General features: G+C 51.7%; 1 protein-coding gene across 1 annotated transcript in view; it reads right to left on the bottom strand.

The window, feature by feature from the left end:
• The window catches only part of KCNJ4 (potassium inwardly rectifying channel subfamily J member 4), a 33,334-nt gene extending 9,075 nt beyond the window's left edge, over positions 1-24,259 (bottom strand). The window contains exon 1 of the mRNA XM_074268110.1: positions 23,811-24,259. The gene's annotated coding sequence lies outside the window, so the exon portion shown is untranslated. The remainder of the gene's footprint in view (positions 1-23,810) is intronic.
• Positions 24,260-27,940: the final 3,681 nt, after the last annotated feature.

The following is a 27,940-nucleotide window of genomic DNA, read 5'->3' on the forward strand; positions in this document are numbered from 1 at the left end:
TAAGGACTACCGGAGAGCTAAGAAGAAGAAAGACAGTCATTTGGGGGGAATTTGGGGGTTCAGAGCTGGGGAGATCCCCATTGAGAATCTCCTCCCTGTGTTTCACAAATGGAAGAATTACAGCCCGTTCTCTGGGGACCCATGGGGAGAAGCCAGAATTCAACTAAAAAGCCGCGCCGTTCCTCCCCATCATGGTGCTCACACCCAAGGAACCTCTCTGGCTAGATGGGGTGGAGATGGGCTTCAGGAGGGGTTTCCCTCCCATCTTCCATTCCCACGATGCTCCACACTGACGCGCCAGGAAGCTCAGCCCGAGGGACTCTGTTGGACCTAGTTTACTCTCTCAGTCCCCTGCCCCCAACACAGATCCTGACTGAGCCCCCAAGACCGGCCCATGGCCCACCTGTCCTCACTCTTAGAAGAGTCATGAAGCCAAAGAATCCAGAGATTCCACCTCCCTCTATGGCAAATCTCAAAGACGTGAAGCAAGTCAGTGGTAGCCTCGGGACTAGAACCCGCGTCCCTAAAATCCCCATCCAGGCCTGTCTCCTCCCTCCTGAGCTTCTCTCAAGTCCAGGCTTAGGACCACTCTGCCTGTGGGAGCCCAGCCTGAAGCAGATGGGAAACCGCTGCCAGGCTGAAGAGAGTGAGGCCCAAGAATCACACTGAAGTAGCTGGGGGGGAGGGGCTTTGGGCACCTGCACAACCCAGAACTCCCCCTTCTGCAGGATGCTATTCCTACCTACTCCCAGATCCATTCACAGGAGTACTTGTCTTACCCACCTACTGTGCTGCAAGCCTGGGGTTCAGGGGGAGGGTTAGGGACAGGGACTGCTTCATCTGTGAAAATGAATAGGAACAATCCTAGAAAACCAGAGCTGGGGGGCCCTTAGAACAGGGGGTGTCAGGGCCAGGAGCGAGCTTAGAACAGGGGGTGTCAGGGCTGGGAGCGAGCTTAGAACAGGGGATGTCAGAGCTAGGAGGGAGCTTAGAACAGGGGGTGTCACGGCTGGGAGCGAGCTTAGAACAGGGGATGTCAGGGCTGGGAGGGAGCTTAGAACAGAGGATGTCAGAGCTGGGAGGGAGCCTAGAACAGGGGATGTCAGAGCTGGGAGGGAGCTTAGAACAGGGGATGTCAGACTGGGAGGGAGCTTAGAACAGGGGATGTCAGGGCTGGGAGCGGGCTTAGAACAGGGGATGTCAGAGCTGGGAGGGAGCTTAGAACAGAGGATGTCAGAGAGGGTAGGCTTTAAAACAAAGAATTTCTAAGCTGGAAAAGACATCAGAGATTACCTAATTTCATATCCTTATTTAACAAATGAGGAAACTGAGGGCAGAGAATGAAAGTGACCCTGGGTAACATGGACTACCTAGGCCCCACAAGCCCAGCTTGGGACACTACACAGCAAGCACCTACTTTGTGCTTGTGGCAGGAGATTCTGGGCTATGCATATGGCTATTCCAAGAGTAACTTTCCTTCTAAGGAAGACTCTTCCAGAGGAGGACAGAAGCTCCTTGGGGGTTTGCTCATTTTCCGAGGCTGGGGAAATCCTACAATTTCCCTTCTGGGGTAAGGGGTTCCAGCCCTCGAGGAGGAGAAGGCCCCAGAAGCTCTTCCCTGGGGTTTTCCATTCCTGTGGAACAGACCAGGCCCAGAGCCCTCCCTTCTCCTCTTCCCTCACCTTTCCTAACCTCCCCCTCCAAAAAGCCATCAACAAAGCCTCCTCCACTCAAAACTCTCCCCAAAAAAAGGCCTCCACGCAAATGAGGCGAGGAGGCGGAGGCCGGGCCTTCTGTGCCAGCTGCAGAATCTCTGCTGGGAACACATCCCATAGGCTGGGAAATGCACAAAGGAATTGGGGACAGACACTGGCCCCCGGCACATCCTGGAATCTGGGCTCTTCTGTTCTTTCCTCCCTCCCCCCCCCCACGAGCTCAGGGCCCTGAGAAGAATGAGTCTGGGTAAGCAGAGAAGGATTCCTGTCTGCCCTTCCTCTCTCCCTTTCTAATGTCTCCTCATCTTCAGGGCCTAGAGCAATGCCATCTTCTTGAAAGAGCCCCTCCTTGTCCATTGTGACCTCTCCTCAGGCCTCTGAATTTTGTAGAAGTCTAGAGTCCAGGAGTCCAAAGGGATTCTCAAATACAGAACATGGGATCCGGGAGGGACCCTAGAACACGGAATGTCAGAACTGGGAAAGAAAGTCAGAGTTTATCAGAATTTAGTGCAGAACTTAATACAAAGAATGTCAAAGTTTGGGAAAAACCTAGAATATTAGAGCTTGGAGAGACCTTAGAACTTAGAATATCAGAGCTTGGAGGGACCTTAGAATGTCAGAGTTTGGAAAGATCTTAGAACCTAGATTATTAGAGCTTGGAGAGTACAAAGAATGTCAAAGCTTAGAGGGACTTAGAACAAAGAACTTAGAGCTTGGAGAAATTTTAGAACACAGAATGTCAGAGTTTGGAAGGACTTGAAAATAGAGAACTGGGAACTTGGAAAAACATTAGAACATAGAATGTCAGAATTTGGAGGGATCCTAGAATGTCAAGGCTTAGAGGGACTCTAGAACACAGAATCCAGGGCTGGGAGAAACTTTAAAATATAGAATGTTAGAGTTTAGAGAGAGCTTGGAGGGACTCTAGAATTTTAGAAGTTGGAGGGACTCTAGAACACAGAATCCAGAGCTTGGAGAAACCTTAGAACACAGAATTTAGAGTTTGGAGGGATTCTAGGTCAAAGTGTGTCAGTGCTGAGGAGGATTTTAGAATAAGAATGAAAGATCTGGGTGGAACCGTGTAATCTAGAATGAATATTAGAACACTGGAAGTAAAATGAACCTACTACAACCCCTTCATTTTTATAGGTGAGGAAACTGAGTGTCAGAGGCTAAAGCGACTTGCTAGATTTCCACAGTGGCAGAACAGAGTAAGGGTCATTTGGTATTTAGTATAGACATCCTTGTATTGCAAGCTGCCAAATTATAAACATTTTCATACATGAGCATCTAGTCTTCACAACTATATTGTAAATGCTTTGAAGGCAATTATATGGAATAATATAAAATATCAATTCCCTTTTATGTATCCTTCAGCAGCTTTTTTCCCCTGAGGCAGCTGGGGTTAAGTGACTTGCCCAGGGTCACACAGCCAGGAAGTGTTAAGTGTCTGAGACCAGATTTGAACTCGGGTCCTCCTGACTTCAGGGCTGGTGCTCTATCCACTGCGCCACCCAGCTGCCCCCTTCAGCAGCTGTAAGGTACCTTCCCATGCATTATCACATCTCTTCTTCAGAATAGCCCTGAGAGAAAGGTGCCAAACGTCTTCCCATTAAAGTGTAAGCTCCTTGAGGACAGGACTATCTTTTGCCTCTTTTTATATCCCTGGTACTTTGCACCCTTCCTAGCACATGATAAGCACTTAATAAATATTTGTTGATTCATTCCTATTTTATAGACGAGGAAACCGAGGGTTAGAGAGGGGCATCATTTCTTCAAGTCACAGAAAGAATTTGAATTAAAGTCTCCCGACTTTAAGGGCACTCTACTACATTACTCTCTATCCATGCCTGTCTCTTCCATAGCCCCAGTGCCTCTCTCTGTGCCTGCACGCCCAAACCCTAGGAAAGCTTTCTTCATGTTTGCCTCCATCAGATCCCAGGGTCTGAGTGGCCCCCTTCATTTTTCCACCTATGTCTTCCATAAGGGATTGGAGTCAATCTTCTTGGTTCTGCCCCCGTTCTATGGGCTGGGAACGAGGAAGATGATTCGCCTCCTCAGTCCCTGTTCTAAGGTGTCCTGTCCTGTTTCCTGCTCAGATTGACAATGGCAGATTCAGATTAGGGTTGGTCGGAAGCATGACTGGCCACGCTACTGCCCTGGCCAACAACTTTCCATGGCTCCCTATTACCTCTGGGACAAAGCGGTATCTTTCACTGATGAAGCTTTCCACCCCAGCACAGTGGAAAGAGCAGGAGCTTTGGAGTCGGAGGAGCTGGTTCACTACTGGCCTGCCATCTACCGCCTGTGTGACGTTGGACAAGTCACCTCACAGTCTCTGAGCCGGCTCTTCTGGCTCCAAATCCGTGATCCTCATTCTCCCTGGTGCATGCAGCAGTTAAGTCAAAGCACCCCATGACCACTCACTGTTCCCAGACTCAACATGCACCCTCCCACCCTCCTAACCCTTAACCTCTCAGGACCCATGCTGTAAGCTCAGTCCCGCAGCCCAGAAGGATGCAAGCTCCTCGAGGGCAAGGATGTCCTTGTCTTTACTCTTTCTGCTCTCCCACAGTGGGCGCTTCATAAGAACAGGTGATGGGTATTGGGGGGCTAGAGCGACACCGGCCTGCTCCTGGAGTCAGCAGGGGTTCTAACTTGCTCTCTGACACATCCTGTGGAAAACCGAGCAATGCACTCCCACTCTGGGCTCTCTGGGTAACTCAAGGGGCAGAGGAGGTGCTGACCCTGTGGGGAGAGGGCACCCCCATGCCAAGGAACCCCCAATTCTGGTCCCCATCTCTTGGGTAAAGGAAGATGCTCTGGCACTGTTGGCTCCCCTCACTTGCCCCTTCCATCTCCTCTCCATCGCCCCTTTTTTCCGATTCATTCATTCATTCAGGGTATTTTAACAAACTTTTATTATGAAGGTCATTAGAGAAATGTAAGGCCGGGGGAAAGAGAGAGGTCATTCACATCATCGAGAGAGGAAGGGATAGCCAGTGGGTGGCTCGGGGAGCCACAAAAAGCCAAGGGATCTTGGTCGTGGTGGGCGCAATGGTGGGATTCAGAAGTCAGAGTGCTGGCTTTGGGGTCAAGGGGCCGGGTTCCAGGCTCAGCTTTGGGTGACCCACGTGACCACAGGTCAGTTATCTCTCTCAGCCTCAATTTCCTCATTTCCTTAAAAGGAACAATTGGATTTGTTATTGTTTGTCATTACGATCATTACAGCGGTTCCATTTGGGGTTTTCTTGGCAGAGATGCTGACATGGTTTGCGTTTTTTTTTTTTTTTTTTTCCCTTCCAGGTCATTTTACAGATGAGGAAACTGAGGCAAACTGGGTGAAGTGACTTATCCAAGGTCACACAGCTAGTATGCTGAAGTGGATTTCCATTTCCTTCTCCAGCTCATTTTACAGATGAGGAAACCGAGGGATGAGGTGGGTTGCCCAGGGTCACACAGTGTTCGAGGTCATATTTGAACTCACTTCTTCCTGCCTCTAGAACTGCCCCTCAAAACACATCACAAATCTGGCTCTAAATCTGTGACCCTAAGATTCTATGGCTTTGTGACTTTGAGCAGCTCCCTGAGCCTCAGTTTCCTTATCTGTAAATTAAGGAAGTTGGGCCCAGTGGTCTGTGGGATTCACTGACATGCCCAAAAGTCACTCAGGATGAGTGACGGACAGAAAATGGAGCAGCCACAGACACACTGGGATGAGCGAGGGAGCACCTTGCACAGCGCCAAGAAAAGGCGGGTTCCTGTCTGCATGATCGCTCCGATGAGGGAGCACTTGTTACTGTCCTGGGACTTGCTGTGAGCACTCTGAAAGGATCTGATGCTGATGATGAGTCATCCCTGCCTCCCCTCTCCACTCTTCTCCAGCCTCCACACAGCTGCCATACCAACCTTCCTAAAGCTCTCTCTAGGTCACTCACCAGCTCAACAAGCTCCTGTGGCTCCCACTTGCCTCCAGGATAAAATACAGATTTCTCCGCTTGACATTTAAAGCCTTCCACAGCTCTAGAGCTGAAAGGAGACCTACCTAGAACACAGAATGTCAGGGCTCAAAGGGGGCCTTAGAATCAGAGACTTAGGGGTGGAAGCCCCTCTTTTGGGGCTGAAGGGAGCACTGACTTGCCCAAAATCTGTGTCTCACTGTAAATCCAGTAGCCCTTTCACTCCAGTTTAAATGAAAGAATCTCAGTTTATCTTGTCTAATCCTACAAGAACCTCTACGGCCTCCCTGCCCAGTGGTTACCCAGACTCTCCTTAAACACTTCCAGTGATGGAGAACTCACTCCCCACTGAGACAGACTAGCTCACTACTGCCCAGCTCCAATCCACAAAGATCATCCTTATACTAAGTCAGAATGTGCCTCCTCCTCCTCCATCCCCAGCTCTGCCCTCCAGGGCCAAGCACTTTCTGCCCGATCCCTCTACAGAGAGCCATTGGGAAGGAGCTATTTTCAGACAAGTGGGCTCTTCAGACTGAGGCTGCCCCTGCCTCCCAGCATCACTCCGAGGCTCCTGGAGATGTTCGGCAGAAGGGGAGACAGGCCGGGTGGGGAGCCGTGACTGAGGGCCGGGGCCCAGGACCTCTGCCCTGGTCCCATCTTGGCCACTCACTAGGTGCCTCGGTGACTGTAGGGAAGTTGTTTCATTTGCTCCTCAGTCCCATCCTCTGTAAAATGGGGAGATTCATCCCCTCTCTCTCCCCTTGGGGCTGTCATGAGGCTTAAAATAAGCTCTCTTCTATGAAGTGCTAGGGGAGTTCTTGGGGAGCAGGTGGGAGGACCGGAGAGGGAGGTGATCTGGGGAAGGGAGCGGCCCCTTTGCTAAGGAGAGGTAAGAAAGCCAAGTGAAGGCTTCCTGAAGGAGGGTCAAGGATTCATGGGCAGAGGGCAAACGTTCTTCACCTTTGTTACATCAGGAATCCGGGGTGCCTGTGGACCCTTCTAGAGTCACATCTTTAAATGCATACTAAAAAGTAATGGATTTCTTCTTGTTGTTTTTTACCTGAGGCAGTTGGGGTGAAGTGACTTGCCCAGGGTCACACAGCTAGTAAGTGTGAAGTATCTGAGACCAGATTTAAACTGGTCCTCCTGACTTGAAGGCTACTGCTCTATCCACTGCACTTACTGGCTACCTCAAAAGATAATGGATTTTGGGGCTGCTCGGTGGCCCAGTGGATAGAGCACCAGCCCTGAATTCAGGAGGACCCAAGTTCAAGTCTGGTCTCAGACACTTAACACTTCCTAGCTGTGTGACCCTGGGCAAGTTACTTAACCCCAGCCTCAAAAAATAAATAAATAAATAAATGTATATATAATGGATTTCAAAGGAAACCAATTCTATTGAAATAAAGAGGGACTTTTTTCCCATCTAAGTTCAAGAATCCCCTGAGATCTACCAATGGACATCTCAGGGGTCTGTGGATCTCAAATTAAGAAATTCTGAATTGGGGGAGGAAGCCACGGGTAGTTTCAAAGAGAAGACATGGCTCCAAACAACCTTTCAGCATCCTGTGGAGGTGAGCTGCCAGGGGCTGCAGGGGTAGGGGAGGAAAGGTGCTGGCCCTCCTCCTCCTCCTCTTCCTCCTCCCTCTACACCCCCCCCCCACTGCCATAACCTCCTGGAGTTCTTGGTTACTTAGGGAGAATGCAGAAAGAGCACCAGCACGGAAGTGGAATGCTGGGATCAATCCTTCCAGCCCTGACCTTCTATGTCCTAAGCTCCTTCCCACCTCTGATATTCCATGTTCTAAGCTTTCTCCCACCCTGATATCCTATGTTCTAAGCTCCTTCCTAGATCTGATGTTCCATGTTCTAGCTCTGACGATCTCTATTCTAAACTCCCTCCCACAATAAGCTTCTCTTCTCATCTCTAATATATATATATATATGCTTCCCTATGGATGCAGAAGCCATCCCCAGGGCTAGAACATAGCCATATCAGTAGCATAGATGAATGATAATCCTTTAACCAGTGGTCCTCAAACTTTTTAAATAGGGGGCCAGTTCACTGTCCCTCACACTGTTGGAGGGCCAGACTATAGTAAAAACAAAAGCTCACACTCTGTCTCCGCCCCTCAGCCCATTTGCCATAACCCAGCAGGCCGAATAAACGTCCTCAGAGGGCCCATCTGGCCCGCAGGCCATAGTTTGAGAACCCCTGCTTTAATCCTTCTGAAACTCCATCATTATTTTTTTTTCCTCCTAGAGAGTAAGCTACGGGGGCCCCACCATCCAAAACAGACTATGGAGACTGTTCATGGCTCCCGGGACGGACACTTGGATGGACTGTCCCACTGTTTTACTCGACCTTGTAAATCAATTCCTCCTGAAGTGGCCAGTCCCCTAAAAGTACTCTCTCTGCACCAGAATGGAAGCTCCTTGAGGGTAGGGACTTTTTTTGGATCTATGCCCCGTGCTTGGGCCAGAGTAAGAGTTTAATAAGAGCTTTTCTTCCCTCCTTCCTTTACTCCGATAGTCAATCATCTGGTCTCTACCCTGAGTTTAAGTCATAAGGGCGAGCTGATCATCGGTATCCCATGAACGGATTCGGAGGGGACATCGACAGGGCTTGGTACCATAGTGGATAGAGCGGGTGAGAGAAAGATGGGGATCCAGGGTGACTTAGATTGTGAGTCTGAGGGGCCGGAGGATCGGGCTGCCTTCCACAGCAATAGGGGTAGAGAGGATGCTTCCCTTTTTGACAGTTGGGTTTGAGAGGCCCAACGGGACCCCCAAACAGAGCCGTCCCATTGGCCGTAGGAAACGTGGGCCCGGGGGCTCAGGTTAGGATTCAGTACATAGATCTGGGAGTCGGATGCACAGGGATGATCATTGGACCGATGGGATTGAATGAGATCATCAAGTGAAACAGACTAGAGGAGGATGCCATAGATTTCAAGGGACCTTGGATGGGGAAATGATGGATTTCTTCACTAACATCCAACTGAAAGAGAGCATTTCTTAGGCGTGTGACCCCCGAGAAAGGGCCGAGAAGCTTCGTGGGCCTGATCACCAAAGGGGTCCCAGACGCAGAAGAATCACTAGGGGGGAGGGAGGAGAAAAGCAGGCTCATGGGGGCCCCGTGGTTTGGTAAATGTGAGATTTACATAAGATCCTGGCGATGATCTCTGTGACAATAAGGCTTCAGTGCGGGGAATCACGATGCCCGCAAACAGCCCCAAAGGAGAAATGTGGTCCTGTGTCCTTCTCCCTCCTCCGCAGAGGTGAGGGGCCACGGGGGGGGACGCTATGGCATGCAACTGATGCATCGGCCGGGCTTGCTTCTGCTTCTTTTTTCATTCTTGTGTTACAAGGGATATCATGGGAGATGGAGATGATGAAATAGCAGCAAGAGACGGCTCAGTGGCGAGAGCGTGATGGGCCTGCAGCCAGGAGGACCTGAGTCTAAATACAACCTCAGATGCTTACTAGATTTGCTCAGTCTAGACATTTAACCCTTCTGTCTCAGTTTCTTCTTCTGTAAAATGGGGAAATGGTAGTTTCTACTTCCCATTTGTTGTGAGGATTAAATAACGCCAAATAGTATATTTGTAAAGCACGTAGCACAGTGTTTGGCACATAGTAGGTACCATATAAATGCTAGCGCTTATTAGTGTGTTCCTGAAAGTTTAGAATCATAACTCTAAGGCTTCACCCACTTTGTGATTTTTAATGTGCTTTATGTATATTGTCTTATGTCATCCTCTACGACAGCACCTTTGTAGGAAAGGAGACCGAGGCTAGAACAGAAAAATGACTGTCCTTGCCTAGAGCCAGAACTGGGGACCTGTGCCCCAACCCCTAGTCTGAGAGAAATATAGAAGGTGAGAGCCCGTGCTCCCCCATGCTCTACCAGCTGTCTGCTGCTCCTCCATGCAGGTCTGTCCTATCTGTGTCTGTGTGTCTGTCTGTCTCTGTCTCATCTGTCTGTGTCTGTCTCTCTCATTCTGTCTGCCTCTCTTTTATCTCTGTATCTTTGTCTTTATTTCTATTTCTGTTTGTCTCTACCTCTTTCTCTCTCTCTGTCTCTCTCTCTCTGTCTCTGTCTCTCTCTCTCTCTCTCTTTCTCTCTCTCTCTGTCTCTCTCTCTCTCTCTCTCTCTCTCTGTCTTTCTTTCTCTCTCTCTCTCTTTCTCTCTCTCTCTGTCTCTCTCTGTCTCTCTGTCTCTCTCTCTCTCTGTCTCTCTCTCTCTCTCTCTCTCTCTCTCTCTCTCTCTCTCTCTCTCTCTGTCTCTCTCTCTCTCTCTCTCTCTCTCTCTCTCCCCTTCCCTCCTTCCCTCCCTCCCTCCCTCCCTCTCAATCTCTACCTCTGTCTGTCTGTTTCTCTCTGTCTCTGTCTCTTTGCCTGGCTGGCTGGCTGCCCCCCCCAACCTCCCTTCCCACCAGGCCCTCTGTTCTCCACCCTTGCCCATTTCTGTGCCACGCTGGGGCGGGCATTGATTGAGAGCCAAGGAGATGTTCTCCACAAGGTCAAGTGCAAGCTCCCTCCAAGCAGCTGCAGAGCCCCACTGAGGCCCACAGCCAGCCACCTGCCCCGCGCTGGTTCAGAGGTTTGTACCTCAGAGGGCCCGTGGACCACTCCCCTCGCCCGTCAGCCTCCGTCCCGGGCAAGCGCCCTCTGCGCTCACCCCCATCGTCTTCCCTCTCCGACCCTGTCAGGCTCATCTCCCCCAACAAAGAGCTGTTAAAAGTTCAAACTCTTCCTCCTGGCACTCTAAGACTGTCCTACCCTGCCAGTATTATTTCTCTCCCATCTCATATATTCCTCTACTGTAGGAGAGGTCGCTATGGCATTGGGTAGAGAGCTAGCACTGGAGTTAGAAAGACCTGAATTCAAATCCTGCCTCAGACGCTCCCTGGCTGTGTGATCCTGGGCAAGTCAGTTAGCCTCTGTCCACCTCGGTTTCCCCATCTGTAAAATGAAGGAATTTAAAACTCATTGACTCCCAAAGTCCCTTCCATGATACTGTGGACAGAGAATTAGGTCTGGAGTCAGGAAGACTTGAGTTCTAAAGTGACTAAGAAGCGTCCCAGCTGTGAGACTGCTGCCTGCCTCAGTTTCCCCCTCTGTAAAATAGAGATTAAAGATAACCCCTGCCTGCCAGAATTTAAAAATTCTTTGCCAACTTTATTATGTTCATGCCGGCAATTACTGTCATATATTTACTGATTCAGGTAAGGATCCCAGCCCCCTCTCCTACTGTTCCCATATCTCCTTCCTTTCTTGAGTTTGACCTGGCAGACAGGGGAGGGGCACCGATGCCAGACCCAGCTGTGTGAGGGAGGGGCTTGGTGCCAGCCCAGGAAGACAGTACCCCCCTTCCCCCATACCCCCAGCCCCTCTCTCTAGGAAGGTCTGGGTCGGGGCGCCAGTCCCCCCTGTCCACCAGCCCCTGGCCCTGGCTGCCCTCCAGCCTCTGCCAGGGCTGCCTCCATCCCCCACCTCTAGCTCTGCCTGGAGCTGGTATTTATGCCACTTCCTCCTGGCCCTGAGCAGCTGCGCTACAGCTGGGTCCTTCCCCTCCGGAGGCGGCCCGGAGCCATGGCTGAAGGACGGCCTGGCTGGGAGTCGGGTTTTCAGAACCTTGCGGTGCTGAGCCCACCCTGATGGGCCCCCCGAGACCCCCAGAAAGGCCCTCAGAGACGCTGGCCAATCCCTCAGTGGATAAAAAGAAGTCTGGATGTGGGGGGGGAGACCTCCTCCTCCAGCTCTGGGTCTTCTCAGCTGAAAAGTGAGGGGGGGACTTAGGGACCCCTTAAGTTCCAAATGTCATAAAATCACATCAACAAACTACACCTGCTTTGTTCTGGGGTCCCAAAAACCCCCCAAATCAGCTCTCCTGGGACTGAAAGGACGGTTCCTGGGGCCCAGATTACAGGAAGCTTGCTGTCCATGTCCACCCCGCGGACCTGGCCTAAGGTTCTCCCCTCCCCAGCCATGGACCATGGCGTCAGAGCTCTAGCTGGAGGAGACCCTAATGGTCATCTCGTCCTACTGCTCCACTTTACAGATAGGAAAACTGAGGCTCCATGGAGGAAACGTCACTCGCCCAAAGTCATACCTGTATGAGGGCTGGGGTCTGAAGCCAGGCCTTCCACCATCTCTTCCCCAAAGTAGCTCCGGAGACCTCCACCCAGCCCAGGCCCAGATGGCGACAGCCTGACAGAGAAACCCCCTGACCAGCCACTATTTGGCTGCCATCTTCCCATCCCGGCAAGCTGAATCCACATGAATGCACAAAGAATGGGTAGAATGTAAGACAGTGGAAATCAGCCCCAAATGTGTAGTCTGCGGCTCTGAGGTCAGATGCTAGCTCTGCCACCTCCTGTCCCTTCCCTGCTCTAAGCCTCAGTTATCTTCCCTGTGAAATGGGCTGACCCTCTCTGGACCTCGGCTCCTTCATCTGTAAATAATCTCCAAGCTACTTCTCAGCCTGTACCACTTAACCAAGAACTAGGACAGACCTTGGAGAGCTCCCAGAGCCCCCTCACGTCACAGATGAGGAAGGGTACCCAAGCCCTCCCAGCTCTGAGCCCAGCACTCCAGCCACTATCCCTCTCAAGGGGAGGAGGATGGCCTCTAAGATTTTCCCATCAGCCTCAGCCTCACCTGTGTAATGAGAACCCTGGGATGACAGGTCTTTTTTTTTTTTTTGCAGGGGCAATTGGAGTTAAGTGACTTGCCCAAGGACACACAAAGTGTCTGAGGCCACATTTGAACTCAGGTCCTCCTGACTGCAGAGCTGCTGTTCTACCCACTGCCCCACCCAGCTGCCCCCCATCTCTGGAGGTTCTTAATGCGCCCCATCTCCCAGACACCCCTTCTCTGCACCCAAAGCAGGTGACAGAATGGGGGGGGACAGAAAGGGAAAAATCAAGCCTCCCTCGTGCCCCCAGCCACGGAGGAGGAGGAGGCAAGAGCTCCCACCCCCGTCCCCCCAGCCCACCCACCACCCCTGGAGTGTGTGTGAGAGTGTATATGTGTATGTGACTCAAAAGCTATTCATAGCCGGGCCGAGCCAGCTGCAGCGTCACCGCCAGAAGGGGGCTCATCCTATATTATTATTTTAATTACCATCTGAATTAAAAGTTTGAGCAGTGATCAGCCCACGTAACGAGGGGAAGAGGAGCAGAGAGAAAAATAAAGATTGGAGAAGCGGGGCTGTGCTCAGCGGTCTCCCGGGAGGGTGACAGAGGCGGAAAGGTTACCGAGCCCCCACCCCCGGCCCCCTCCCCAGCCCCAGAAGGATGGACTGTTGGGATGGACCCAACCCCGTTCACTGTCAGGGACGGACAGATGAGGGAACTGAGGCACTGGGGAGGGGGGACGTGTCTAGAGTCACAGAGACGGGAGTTGAATTGCTTCTTTCCATGCTTAGCATTTCACCCACCAGGCCAGAGTTCTGGGATGGCAGACCTTAGAAAAGCCCATTCTACAGATGGGGAAACTGAGTCTTGAGGAGAAAGGGCCTATTAACAGAAGCAGGTTAGCCACGAGTCCTGTTTCACCATCTAGGATCCAGTGTCCCTCCCCCAACCCAAGAGAGTGACTGCTCCCAAAGGGGGGGGGGGGACCAGGCTCCCCGAGTCAGGGTTATGGGCAGGGACGGGGCAGTTTGGTCTCCTGCCGCTAACTCTCTAAGTGACCCTAGCCAAGTCACTGCTCTTTAACAGGCGCCAAGCGGGGGGCCGGACCGGCGGAGCTCTGACATTGCACTCTTCCCCTGGGGAGCTTCAGCTGACAGGGTGGGAGGCACAGTGGGTGGCGCAGTGGGGAGAGGGGGAGGGGAGTGGGAAGGTGAGCTGGAAGCATGACTCAGTCTTTCTCAGGCTCCACTTTAGATCCTTCCCTTCCCTTCCCCATCTCAAGAGCACAGCCTCCCAAAGCCCAAATAACCTTGAAGCTGGCTCCCCCCCTCCGAATCCTGCCTCCAGCTCCTCCCCAGCCCCCACTTCTAATCCCCAGATTACCTTCCATTTGCCCTGCACACATCTGCTCTGTACAGTTCTCTGCATCATCTCCCCCACTAGAACATGCGTTCTGCGAGGCCGGGGACCGTCGTTTCCTCCCCTTGCATACAGTAAGATTTTAATAGATGCTTGTTGACCGACTCCAATTCCAGGATTCGGACGCCTGCCCACTTTTGCTACATCCCAGACCCTCTGAAGTTCAGTCCAATTCATCACGAACTACAGGCAAGGCAGGGGGCTCAACCCTGGAGCCATAGAAACAAATGGGGAAACAGCCAGCTATAATGACGATGTCCCCCATTCTGTAGGACTTTAGAACACTTCCACAGGGCTTTCTTCACAGATGAAAGGTAGGTAATGTAAGTATTAGCCTTCCCCCCATTTTACAGATGAGAAAACTGAGACTCCGTGTCATAGGAGGACAAATGGGAAGAATTGTGGGTGTTTAGTCTAGAGAAGATGTAAGGGGGCCATTATAGCTGTCTTTATATGGAAGAGGGGGTTGGACTTTGTTTGGCTCTCAAAGGCAAGCAGGAAAAGCAGGAAGTAGTTGCTAAGTGACCAATTTAGATTTGTGATCAGGAAAATGTTCCTCACTATCAGAAGCCTGATCCAACATGGGGTGGGTTATTCCAAGAGGTGATGGGTAGGTCATCCTAGGAGGTGGTAGGTGGACTATCCCACAAGGTAGTGGGTGGGCTATCCCAGGAGGTGGTAGGTGGACTATCCCACAAGGTAGTGGGTGGGCTATCCCAGGAGGTGGTAGGGGGGCTATCCCAAAAGGTTGTAGGTGGGCTATCCCAAGAGGTCGTGAATGGGCTACCTCAGGAGGTGGTGGGTGAACTGTCCCAAGAGATGGTAGATGGGCTATCCCAGAAAGTAGTAGGTAGGCTATCCCAAAAGGTTGTAGGTGGACTATCCCAAAAGGTAGTGGATGGGTTATCCCAGGAGGTGGTAGATGAGCCCAAGAGGTTCCCTCTCCTTGGAGGTCTCTAGGCAGAAGCTGGAAAACCACTTGTCAGGAATGTTATAGTGGCGATTCTTTCTGAATGTAAGTTGAGGCAGTGCTGAGGTCCTAAAATCTGTGATTCCGAGAAGTTCAGAAAAGGACTATGTGACTTGCCTGAGCTCACTCAGCTAGTGTCAGGACAGGAATTCAAACCCTGGTCTCTGATTCAGCATTCTTTCCTATGCTCCAGTGGTCTCATTAACCCAGAATCCCCTTCCTCAAATCTTGATCTTCTACCCAGGGGCATTCAACCCTCTCACTGATAAAGACCAAAGCCTCCTGGGGATAAGGAAGGGGCCTTAGAAATACAATTGTCTTCCAATCACACAAAGCCAGAGCTGGAAAGTCATGTCATGTTCTGAAAATGGAGAAGATATTGGGTTTAAAGAAGATACTGGGTTTAAAGAACCTGGGTTTGAATCTCATTTCTTTCTAAAGTGTCTTGTTAACTGAGACCCTGGGCAGGTCATTGCTGTTCCTTGGGCCTGGGGCCCAAACTAGATTACCTCTATCCTACTCTACTACTTTGATTTCCTGTAATCCACTCATTTTATACGTAAAGAAACTAAAGCCCAGTTCCTCACGGCAATGACAAGACTGGGATGAGGAGTCAGGTTGCTAGAGTTCCCAGCTCAGTGTTCTTGGTTGTGATAGTGATTGTTGTCCTGTATTATGAAAAGGCTAGTTTTATTCTATAAATTAAAATAACATAAATAATTTTTAAAAGAAGCCAACAATAATTGTAGATGAAAAATAAGAAAAAGGGAGGGAGAAAAGATTGATGGAGAGAGAAAGAAATTGAAAGAGAAAGAGGAAGGGAGAGGTAGAGGAGAGGGGAAGGGAAGGGAAGGAAGTGGAGGAGAGGAGAGGTTATAAGGATGGAAGAGGGGACAGAAGAAAGGAGGGAGCTATATGGTCTCTGGGAGGAGGGTCACTCAGCAGTTAAGGCAGCTCAGTCTCCTTTGCCCACATCTGTTCCCAAGGGCAGGAGGGAAGTCGAGGAACTGTAAAAAGGATGCTGAGCCATTGGTTTTCCCATGTGACTGTGGCTGGAGGCTGGGTCAGGGTCGAGGGGCCAGACTTCCCTCTAACTCCCCCTTTCTTGAACTAAATGAGGGTGGACACTGGTACTCAGAGCTACATTCCACAGTGCTCCCCACCTCCCAATCCTTGAAGTAGGTGAGCTAGCTCCCCACGGCGGCTCAGTAACTGAACCAGGGCGTATCCTTATCTCAGCGTCTACAAGCTGAATGAACAGTGAGAACACCAGCCTGGGAGTCATCCCTGAGACTTTCTTTGTAATCTTGCCTAAATCCCCTAAACCTACTGGTTCTTGACTTTTTTAGAGATAGAGGGGGCACCGGGGGATGATGATACTTGTTCTGACCACCACATGAAGTTGTGAACTTTAATGCATCGTAGAAATGCATGCAAAGAACATAAAAAAGAATTTAAAAAAGAAAAAAATAAAAGAATAAAAAAATCCAACCCCCAAAAGCTGTGACCTTGGACTCAGTTTACCCTTTTGTAAAAATGAGGGGATTGAACTAGATGGTCTCTGAAGGCCCTGCCATCTCAAAATCCTAAGTCCCTCTTCCTCTATTTCCAACTATCAAATAGATCCATTGAAAAAGAGCATGCTAAAAATCCCTCTCAGTTCAAGTATTCTGGGACTCTGGTATCTATTGGCAGAAGTAGACACTGACCAGGAAACCAGAAGATCTGGAGTCAGGAAGACCTGAATTCAAATTCAGCCTCAGATATTTACTACCTGTGGGATACTGAGCAAGTGAGTCATTACCTCTCTGCCTGCCTCAGTTTCCCTTCTGTCAAATGGCACTTCCCTCTCAGGATTGTTGTGAGAATCAAATAAGATAACATTCTTAACACATGGAAAGCTTTCTAAGACCTATGGGAATTACAGTTGTTATCAAGCATGGTGATGAAGAAGGAGTTGTAATATCACAGATTTAGAAAAAAATACCTCATAGGAAATCCCCTGTCCCCTAGTTTAAGAAAAAGTTGAGTGCTTTGTTAAATGTTACGTTCTGAAGTCTGAGGTGCTCCTCAGCTCAGTTCACTACCCACCTGCCGAGGTGGGGGGCTCCAGTCACCGAGCACAACATAAACTGCCAGGCTCAGCTGATGACATGGCTAGTCTTGATGAAAGGCTTTTTTTTTCTATTTATTTTTTAAATTAACATTTTATTTTTATCATTTCCTTGATGATTTTTTTCCTTTTGTTGTTTTTTTTAATATTTGTAACAAGGGATGGCTATTCTGTTGTTGTCATTGTTATTATTGTCCTGTATGTACTTCCCAGGGAATCCCAGGATAGAAATGAGGGACCAACCTAATAAGTCCCCCCCAAAGTCTACCTTTAAGATCAGGTGGACTCCTGGTTTTTTTTTTTTTTGTTTGTTTGTTTTTGAGACCAAGATGGGAATTTGACTTGGGAGACACAGCATGTCCCAGAGCACGTGCCTGGGAGCAGGGATGCTTTACCCTTCCGGGCTCTTAGGTGGATCCCCTGATTTTATAACCCAACAGTTTCAGGGCCCAACCTCCCAAAGCAGGATGCCTCCCTAACGTTAAAGTGGTCATGGATTCAAATGACCAAGCATTTATTAAGCACTTACTGTATGTCAGCCACTGAGCTATGCTCCAGAGACTGATTTGCTATAGTTTTGTTGATTGGACCCATAATTTCCTTGCTGAAGAAAGACATCCTGGCACATGTTGTACAATTTGTAGTCTAAAAAAGTTGCCAGAGACGTTGAGAAATTAGGTGATTTATCTAAGGTCACACAGCCAGTGCGTGGTAGGGATGGGATTTGGCCTGCCTCCCTTACAAAGACAAACCGAAACAATTCCTTGCCCTCGTGAAGCTCACATTCTATCGGAAGATTGAAATATACATTCAATGCCAGCTTGAATACTTTCAGTGATGGGGAGCTCGCTATCTTAAAAAGGGGCAATCTGGCCCAGTGGACAAAGCAATACTCTGGGTTTGAGCCCTACCTCGGGCACTTGTTAGCCACAGCATCCAGGGAAAATCATCTGCTCTCAGTTTCCTGATCAAATAAAAGGGGATAATAACAACTATATCGCCCTCCTCCTGAGAATCAAAAAGAATGGGATTTTGTTGGGATTTTGCTCCCCGATGTCCCACTGCCCAATGTCCATCCACCCAAACCCATTGGCCTTGGGCTCCAAGAATGAATGTGGTGGAGGGGAAAGCGTGAAAGATTGGGTCTCAGGGGACCCGAGTTCAAATCTCTCCTCTAATACTTCCTACTTGTGGGACCCCAGCCTTAGTTTACCCTTTTGTAAAAATGAGGGGATTGAACTAGATGATCTCCAAGAGCCCTGCTGGCTCAAAATCCTAAGTCCCTCTATTTCCAACTGTCAAAGAGATCCACTGAAAAAAGCACCCTACAGATCCCTCTCAGTTCAAGTATTCTGGGACTCCAGTGTCCTTCGGAGAAGTAGGCACTGACCGGGGCAGGGTCCACAAGGTCAATGGCTGATTATCACCACTATTCCATCTCCCAGCAGGATGTGGGGTAAAAGGAAGGTCTGGAAGCATAGGATGGGCTTAGTTGTCATTGCCTTTTGCCTTTCTGTTATTCCCCATGCTGACTGCATGTGGTTAGTCTTTTTTTTTTTTTTTGTAAGGAAACTGGAATAATTTGTCCCTTTCCTTTTCCAGACCATTTTACAGATGACAAAACTGTGGCAAACAGGGTAAAGTGACTTGCCCAAGGTCACACAGTTAGTACGTATCTGAGGCTGGATTTGAACTCAGGAAGATGAGGCTTTCTGATCCCACGCCTGGCGCTCTGGGTACCGCAGCACCACCTAGCTGGCCTCTCTTAGCAAACAACAGGTGTTTAATAAATGCTTGTGGATGGATATCTGTGAGGCCACTGAAATGTGAGTGTGTGAGCACTCAATGGATCATCTCAAGATCCTAGAAGGAAGCTCAAAAGCTACCCGATCAATGCCTTTATTTGACACACAAGGAAACAGAGATTAAGCATATGAGGCAGAATTTGAACACAGATCCTCAGACTCCAGAGTCCTGGCTCTTTCCACACTGCTTCCTTTAAATACTACAGAAATGGGAGTCATTACCACGATTATTATTGCGTTTATCCTGGCCCTGCCTCCTACTCCCCCAGTACCTTCCTCACCCCCTTCCTATCTCTGGGGCCAGTGTGGCCTGATCTGCCCTCACATATACTAATAAGGGATTGGCTTCTTGGGATCTCAGTTTTCCCATCTGTACAATGGGCATCATAACAGTACCTGCCTCATATTATGCGGATCAGATGAAAGAATGACTGGAAAGGTTCTAATTGTCTACATTGTTTCCTCCTTCCTTTTTGTTCTACTTTGTACTTAACCATTTACAAGAAGTGTCAAAAACAAGGGCTGCTGTGACCCACGATGTCCTGAGTGGGTTGAATTAAAGTAAAATGTAACTGGGAAATAGTTACCAAAGTAAACATATATATATATACAGTAGAACACAGGTGATGGTAATATAGGATTTTTTAAAAAAATAAAAATTGGGGCAGCTTGGTGGTGTCCTGAAGTCAGTCGGACCTGGGTTCAAATCTGGTCTCATACACTTAACTGGCTGTGTGACCCTGGGCAAGTCACTTAACCCCAGTTGCCTCAGCCAAAATAAAATAAAATAAAAATAAATTTTTAAAAAAGTGATTTTCTCAGTGGCCACACTGCCTGCAGGGATCCTTCTGGAGGGATTTAGTGGCCTGCTTTCTCCTTCAGTTTGACATTACTGGTAATCAAGCAGCTCCTGTGTCCCAGGAGAACACAGGCGCCCTGTGGGCAAAGACTCTTCCATTTTATTGCCCTTATGTCCCTGTTGCATCGAGATGGCGGTAGTGATAAAGGTGGTAGGAGCAGTGAGGGGGAAGGGGGGAGTGGCAGCGGCGGTGGCACTGACGATGGCATGCTGGGAGTCAATGGGCAAGCTTCAGAACTCACTAAACTTCCAGGAACATCCCAGGGTGAGACATGATATTCCCTGGGCTGGAACCTCTGGGGTTGCCAGCTCCCAGAGGGAGAAATCATTTTTCTAAGGAAGAGTTTTGTTCCCTGAACATCCTCCTGTCAGAAGCGTGGAGCGGACTTTAGAGAGCATCCCTAATGCTCCCATTTCACAGATAAGACTGAGCCCCAGAGAGGGGGGAGTGATTGAACCTGAGCCCCCTCCTGTCAGAAGCATGGAACAGACTTTTGAGAGCGTCTCCAACGCTCCCATTTCACAGATAAGAAGACTGAGCCCCAAGAGAGAGATTGGCACTGAGCATCCTCCTGCAGAAGTGTGGAGCAGACTTTAGAGAGCATCTCTAGTGCTCCCATTTCACAGAGAAGAAGACTGAGCCCTGGAGAGGGGAGCTACTGGCACACATAAGGTAAACAGCAGACTAGGACTGGATCCAGATCTTTCTCCAGCCCTTCACCCCGGCTCCCCACGGTGAGCTGAGGGAAGCAGGTCTCTGTGGGGAAGCGCTGACTCTCCTCCCTTCCCTGCTGAGCCCCAAAGACTCACCTGGAGGGCAGGGGGAGGGGGTGATCGGAGTCAGCCCCGGGTCTAAGAATAGAAGCGGAGAGCTCTGCCTCCCCAGCCTCTAGGCTCTGCCCCTGGCCACCCACCCAACCTTCCCAGCCCGGGGAAAGAAGGAGGCTGGGAGCATGAGCAAGCTCTGGAGAGAGAGTATTAATAGCTCCCATTTCTGCCACCCTTCAAAGTTTCCAAGTGGCTTTCCTCCCAGGCGCCCCGAGAGGCAGGCGGGTGGCAGAAATCCCAACGGGCCCATTTCACAGATGAGAACGCTGAGACCCAAAGAATCGGCCCGCCTTCCCAGCCTCCCCAGGACAGGAGGTTCCACCCCCTGGCTCAGCGTGCATTTGTACAAGAGACAAGTCAGAGGGACCGGCCCCTTCTTTCTCTTCCCCTTTTCTCCCCCCCCCACTCCCCCTTGGAAATGGTGATGTAATGTGCTTGGTCCCCGTGCCAATCTCAGAGAAGAGACGACAGATTGCGTGAGCCAAATTTGGCATCCAAGGGGGAGAGGCACGAAAAATGGAGATGTGGAGGAGAAGAGAGGAGTGCTGGAAGCTGCAGGAGAGAGAAGTCGGGAGCCCGGGAGCCCGGGAGCCCGGCGGCGGGCCGAGGCAGCTCCCCCAGGCCGCGCCACCCGGGCCCCGGGCCCCTCCACTTCCTTCCCCAGTTCGCTCCCAGCAGCACCCTCTCCCCGAGCCCACCTGCTTCTCGAGCCAGCCCCGAACCTTCCCTCCCTTCCTTCTCTCTTCCCAGCTCCTTCTCCCAGGCTGCCGCTCCAAACTCCAGCCCGCCCGCCTCCCCTCAGTCCCTAACCCCACCCCCACCCAGCCCTCCCTTCCCAGGCGCTGACATTGAGCGGCTGTTGCCTCCTATACACGATGTCATGGAGGTAACATGTCCCTATGACTCAGGCGTCCCAGTGGAGGACTGGTTCCCCCTCAACACCCGAGCGGGGCCGTGTGGTGCTCTCCTCCCGCCCTTCTGCACCCCCACGCTACCAGAGCCAAAGCAGGAACACATCCCTTTAAGCCCGGCTCTTCCCTCCTCGCCAGCCCCCCATTCCAAGAGATGGCTTTGGGGAATCTCGAGACCTCATCCCAAAAGTGCCCTAGTCCTTCATACAGCACTCACTTCCAGGCCATCTGTGTCTACTATTATGTCCGACATACAGTTGGCACTTAATAAAGGCTCATCGATTAACTTTATGCAAGGGATCACGAAAGGGCCCCCCCGATGGCCTTCTCTCTTCTTTCACTCCCAGAGGATCACCTGAGCCCCTTCACTATCCATGTGACCCTGAGAAAATCACCTAACCTACTGGAGACTCAGTTTCCTCAGCTGAAAAACAAAGGGGTCGGATGAGCTGGCCTCCCAGACTCCTTCGAGTTCGAGAACTAGGATCCCTTGATTTTCCATCAAAAGCTTCCATCTCAGTGTCTCCTCTAGCCCCGAGATCTCCCCTAGGAGTCGGCTGCTTCCTCCCATTGGCCTCCCCTCTGGTCCCTGACCCCAGATGGGGTGACGGTAGCTACATGGCAGCGCTCCGGGCTTGACCATTTGGCGTGACCATTCCGGAGAGCCGGGAAGGTGGGAGATGGCCGAGGGACCCGCTCCTCCCAGCATCCAAAATACCAGGATCATGAGACTTAATGGGCACACCCTCAAAAACCCAGCTAATCCAATCGCTTGATTTTACAAGAAAGGAAACTGAGGTCCACAGTGTGAACTGGCTTCTCTGAGGTCACACAACTAGAAAGGAGAATGTAGGGAATTCATTGCTTGGTGGCGAATCCTCAGCCCTAATTAAGCTAGAGAGCTGCTCAAATCCAGAGACCCCCTCCTGGCGGGGCCCACCCAGATGTGCATCTTCCGCTTCCTTAACCTGCAGACCTATTCCAGAGATGAAAGCCCCCTCCCTAAACTCAGAGACCCACCGGCCATCCTCCTAGGAACCGGAGAGCAGTGGGAGGCCCAGGAGCTGGGGCATCGAACGTTGGAACCAGGAGAAAGCTCAGTCTGACTCCTCACTATTCAAAGAAGGACATAGAGTGGAGAGCTTGAGCCATTTGGTCAAGGTCACGGAGCCAGCCAATGGCAAAGCAAGGTCTCCAAGTGAGACCTTCCAAATGGGAGTCAGTCGCTCTCTCTGCTACCTCTCCAGTCACATAACCGTGTGTGAGGTCTCTGATCACCCTCGGGACTGCATTTTTTGAGAACCAGATAGAGAAAAGTCCGTTTCCCCAGGCCCCCATCCAGGCCCGCCTGCTTCCTTCAAGCAACAGGTCTGACATTAACTGTCTGTGTGACCTTGAGCAAGTAATTTTACTTAGAGGACCTTAAAGGTCCCTTCCAGTTCTACATCTTTAGGATCCTAAGTCTCTTCTCTCTCCCAGACCTCAGTTTCCCTACCTGAAAAATGGGGGGGAGGGGGAACTCCTTCAGCTACCCAGCTAACTGATCTCTCCCACATCCAAGAGCCCCAGGCGTGATCCCTCCTCAGCACATGGGGTGGGGAGGGAAAAGAGAAGGGTCAGAATGGGGGGAGTTAATTGGGGGGTGCATTCTACTGGTCAGTAAGGCCAAAGAGAGGGCTCGCTGGGGCCCCGAGAAAGGCTCCTGAGCAGTCAGGAGGCTGAAAATCCTAGGAAGACACTTCACAGACCACCTATCCAACCCCCTGTTTTATGAATGGGGAAACTGAGGGCCTGAGACAGGGCTAGGAGCTGCCGAAGGTCACGGGGCTGCCAAGTGTCAGATCTGGATGCTAGGTCCTAGTCTGCAACCAGGACCACCCTCCCCCCTCCTAGCAGTCTTCACAGCTCAGACCCTGACCTCCCTCTTCCTCCTCTCCCCACCTCCTCCCGGCCAGGCCGGAGGAACTCTCCCCCATGGTGGGGTGGGTTCAGGCAAAGTCGGGGGGTCCATTCGTTGGGGAGGGGAGAGGGCCCAGGGAGCCGGGTTCAAATCCGACTGTGAAGCATTTGGTCAATCCCTTATTTCATCCCGGAGCCTCGATTTTCCCCACCTTGAAAGTGGGAACAAGTAGCCCCTCCCCAGGTCGGGGGTCGTCCGGGAAGGTTTCCTAAACCTCAAAGCACTAGAGAAATCTGCGGGGTCCGCGCAGGGAGCGCCGGGGCTCGGAGCTGCGGGGATGTGCGCCTCATGTGACCTGAGCTGACAATTCTGGCTGACAATCGAACTCCGAGTCCGCCGAGTTCCGAGCGCCCTGGGGTGGGGACAAGGAGTTCGGGGGCGGGGAAAGCAACAGGAGCCGGGCAAGGACGCGGCCCCCGAGGTCCCTCCACCCGCCGTGAGCCCAGCCCGACCCCCGACGCCCCCGGCCGGGGAAAGGCGGCGGTCACGGGACAGCTCCGGGCTGGGGAAGGGAGGGAGGGAGCTGGCGGGGAGAGGTGGGGGGGAGAAGCCCCTCTGCCCTGTCCGCGGCCCGGCGGGAGCCCCGCCCCGGGCCGGACAGCAGCACGCGGAGGGAGGCGCCCTTACCTAGGGGGGGTCGGAGTTTCCCAGCGTAACCTCTGGAGGAAACAGCTCCAGACTGAAGGCCGGCGGTGGGTGCTACATCCCACGGAGAAATCCGTCCCTCCGGCCGGGCCTGGATCCGTGCTGGCGGAGGGAGCGAGGGCCGCGGGCCGGGGAGGAGGGCGGCTTCGATCTCCCCCCTCCCCCAAACTCGTCCTGCGCGGCGGGGCGCGGGTCCCGATCGGGGGTCTCCCCCGCGCTCAGCTCGCCCGGCTCTCCCGTCCGCCCGGCCCTCGCAGGCCGGGGCCCCCTAACTTTGGCGCCTGCCCCGGGCCTGGGCTCCTGGCTCCGCCGGCCTCCGGCTCCTCAGCATCTTCTGCCGCCCCGAGGGGCTGATCCCCGACGGCCCTCCGCGCCGCGCTTCTCGCTCCCCGCCGCCTGCTCCCGCTCACACTTGCCTGTGCTCCGAGCTCTTTTTTCTTGCCCACAACCCCCCTCCCCGGTGGTTCTCTCTGTCAGTCTGCGCGGAGCCCTCCCTCCTCTCCGTCTCCCTCTCCTGCCTCGGTTCCTCTACCTTTCCTCCTCTCGTCTCACTCCATCTCTCCCCTCCCCTCCCTCTCTGACTGTGGTCCTCCTCCCTCCCTCCCTGTAGCTCTCTGTCTGTCTCCCTCACCTTGTCTCGTTCTGTCTCCCTCCTTCTTTCCCCGTCTGTTTGAAGGGGCTCGCTCTGATCCCCGCTCCCCTTCCTCCCCCCGGTCTGTCTGTCTCCCCTCGCTCCCCCGTGTCCCCCTCTCCTCCCTTGCCTCCTCGCGCGCTCCCACTTTTCTCTGTCCTTCCTTTCTGCGTCTCCCTCTCCTCTCCCTCTCTCCTCGCCCTGCCCCTGCCCTCCTCCTCTCCACGCCCCGGGGGCGGCTCCGCAAGCTCCGCTCCGTCGGCCGCCCCCCGAAGTCTCCGACTCCGAGAGCCCCCAGACAGCTCCGCTAAGCCGCGGGCTCCTGGCCCCCCGCAGGGCACGTGACCCCCACGCCGCGCACCCCTTCCCTCCCTGGCGGCCGCGGGGACGCTCCGGCCCCGACGCTGCGAGCCTGCCGTGGGCGGAGGAGCCGGCCGCGCGGCCCCGGACGGCCGGCGCACGTGGAGAGGGGCGACGCGAGGCGGCCGCGGCCGGCGGCCGGCGGCCCGGGGCCCGGGGGCTGGGGGGGGGACTTCTCGGCCGGCTCCGGCTCCGGCTCCGGCTCCCCGGATCCAGTCCGGGCTTTGCGCCTCAGCCCCGGGAGAGCTCCTCCCAGGACCCGCTCCAGAGGGGATGCGGGAGAAACTCCGGGTCTTCTCCCGTCCGCGGGGGCAGGTGGGGAGCAGGGGTGCGGGCTTTGCGCGTCCCCTCCGGGGTCCCGGGCCGCGGGCGAAGCCACCCCTCGGCCACGGGCCCGGATCCAAAGCCCGTCCTCCTCCTCCTCGTGCGGCCCGGGGCAAATGGTGAACACCTGTGCCTCAGTTTCTCTAAAAAGAGGGGGTTCCCAGGCGATCTCAGCTCCCTGCAGAGCCCAATCCCCCAGGACCTCTGCCCTCCCCCACGAGCCGAGTCAGGTTCTGGAAGACAAGACACTGGAGACTCTTTTACAGACCAAGAAACTGAGACCCAGAGAGCTTCAGTCCAGGGTGTCACAGCAGAGTCAGGTCCCAGCCGCCAGGAGGCTTATGCTTCCCACTGCTTCCCATGCAAGAGGGGGATCCCGGGCCATCGCAGGCCCTCCGACCCCACTGTTCCAGGAGCCCCGAAGAGACCGAGCCCCAGAGAAGGGAAATTGTTCAAGGTCGGCTTTAGGAAGGCGATTGCCCCGCTGCCCCACGGGGCCTCCTTACAGGGTGAGGAGAGGAGACACCCGGATGCCCATGAGCAGCCTGTGGCAGAAACAATGGATGTTATGGCTCTTACCTCCCTGTCACCCACTCCGGGCAACCCTCTGGCACGCTACTGCCTCTTGTGACCCCCAGCTTCCAGGCTTGTAGCCCCCAGCCATGCTGCCCAGATCTTACACACACACACACACACACACACACACACACACACACACACACACACTCTCCTCGAATCCCAACTCAGCCGCCCCGACTTCCTTAGCCCAGCCTCGGAGCTCAAGAGTTCGGACTTCAGAAGCCCATCCCCTTTTTTTACAGATGGGGAAACTGAGGCACAGAGAGAGTTGGAAGAAACCTAGGCCACCTAGTCCAATCTCATTTTATACAAAGGAGGAAATGTGACTAGCCTGGAGCTGGAAGATGACCATTAAGTTCTATTTCAATTCAATAAATGGTCATTTAGCCCTTCCTGTATCCCTATACAGTCTCTGGACTCAGGTCCTTAATGGAGTTCGAAATAAACTCACAGCTAATAATGTCAGAGGCAAAGGTTGGGGATGAGAGGATCCTAGAGCTGGAGCTGGGAGGGATCACAGACACCATGGAATCCAACCTCTTCTTTTTACATTTAGGGAAACTGAGGCCTGGGGATATGAAGGGATTTGCTCAAGGATAGAGGAAAAGTGAAACAGAATGGTCAGTTTTCTCCAAGGTAAAGGAGAACAGGAGGGCTTCATGGAGGAGGTGACTAGTGAGATTAGGACAGGAACTATCCTGGCACATCTCTGAGGCTTAGCACCAGGCTAGGCAGGACCACTTTTGTGATCTTGCAGGTCTTCATCTTGTTTCTGTGCAAGGTGCCCCCTCCCCTCGGTGGAAGAACAGGGTCACGTGCTTCAAACTCAGCCCTTGTACCAGAAGGCTGAATAAGAGAGCAAGGGCAAGTCACTTGTCTCTAGATCTAATTTTCCCCACTGGAAGAAAAAGAGAATTGGACTCGATGTCCTTTAAAGTTCCTCCCCAACTTTAAATCTGGATCCCTTGTTATTGAGGAAAGCAAGGTCCTCACTACAACAGCCACTTCGAGGGAAATTGCCTTTTCATATTTTTCAAAAGTCATCAGTGGATACATTTTAACATACAAAGTAAAGAGGCTATTAAACAGAAACTCCCATTATGTAGTTTTATAGATTAATTTTATAATTGAATACAACTCACAATAAAGAAACAAAATTGCCCTGTTTGTGTCTGGAGTTTCATAAAATCAATTGTTATTCATATATTTTCTTTTACATTGCCTAGATTTCCCACATATTGTTACCTCATCCCTCCTAGAGAGCAGTCGCTTATAACAAAGACATTTTTTTTTTTAAAGAAAAAAGTAGGAGGGGAAAAAGTCAGAAAAACGATCAACACATAAAAAATCAGGGTTCCACACTTATAGACCTGGACTCTGCAAAGGAGCAGGAGGATCTTTTCATCTGTATTCTTTGGAGTCAGAAAAATATAATCTAGCTTTTTAATCAGGGTTCCACACCCTAGACCTTGACTCTGCAAAGGAGCAGGGGGATCTTTTCATCTGTATTCTTTGGAGTCAGAAAAATATAATCTAGCTTTTTAATCAGGGTTCCACACTCATAAACCTTGACTCTGCAAAGGAGCAGGAGGATCTTTTCATCTGTATTCTTTGGAGTCAGAAAAATATAATCTAGCTTTTTAATCAGGGTTCCACACCCTAGACCTTGACTCTGCAAAGGAGCAGGGGGATCTTTTCATCTGTATTCTTTGGAGTCAGAAAAATATAATCTAGCTTTTTAATCAGGGTTCCACACTCATAAACCTTGACTCTGCAAAGGAGCAGGGGGATCTGTATTCTTTGGAGTCAGATTTGTTCATCCCAATTTCCCAGCATTCATTTTCAATTGATTTGTCATTATTCTAGCCGAATGGTTGTGGTGATCGTATCTGGTGTTTCTCTGGCTTTACTGACTTCAGCCTGCATCAGTTCTGGTAGGTCTTCCTAGACTTCTATATTCATCACATCCCTCAATCTCTACAGCACAATAATCATATTCCATTACAATTGTGAACCAAAGCATTAGCCTTTTCTTTATTGATGGCCATCAGATTTGTCTGTCTGGGAGATATTTAGTAAAAAAGATGGATTCTGTTTGGGGTGTTCCGAGTACTGGAATGAAGCATTTATTGAGCACTTACTAGGAGCCAAGCCCTGTGCTAAACTCTAGGAACTGATTCATCCTAGTCTGGAGATAAAAGGATGATGGTCCTTGTGG

This window comes from Sminthopsis crassicaudata, chromosome 5 (assembly GCF_048593235.1).
Source record: "Sminthopsis crassicaudata isolate SCR6 chromosome 5, ASM4859323v1, whole genome shotgun sequence".
NCBI classification, from domain to species: Eukaryota; Metazoa; Chordata; class Mammalia; order Dasyuromorphia; family Dasyuridae; genus Sminthopsis; species Sminthopsis crassicaudata.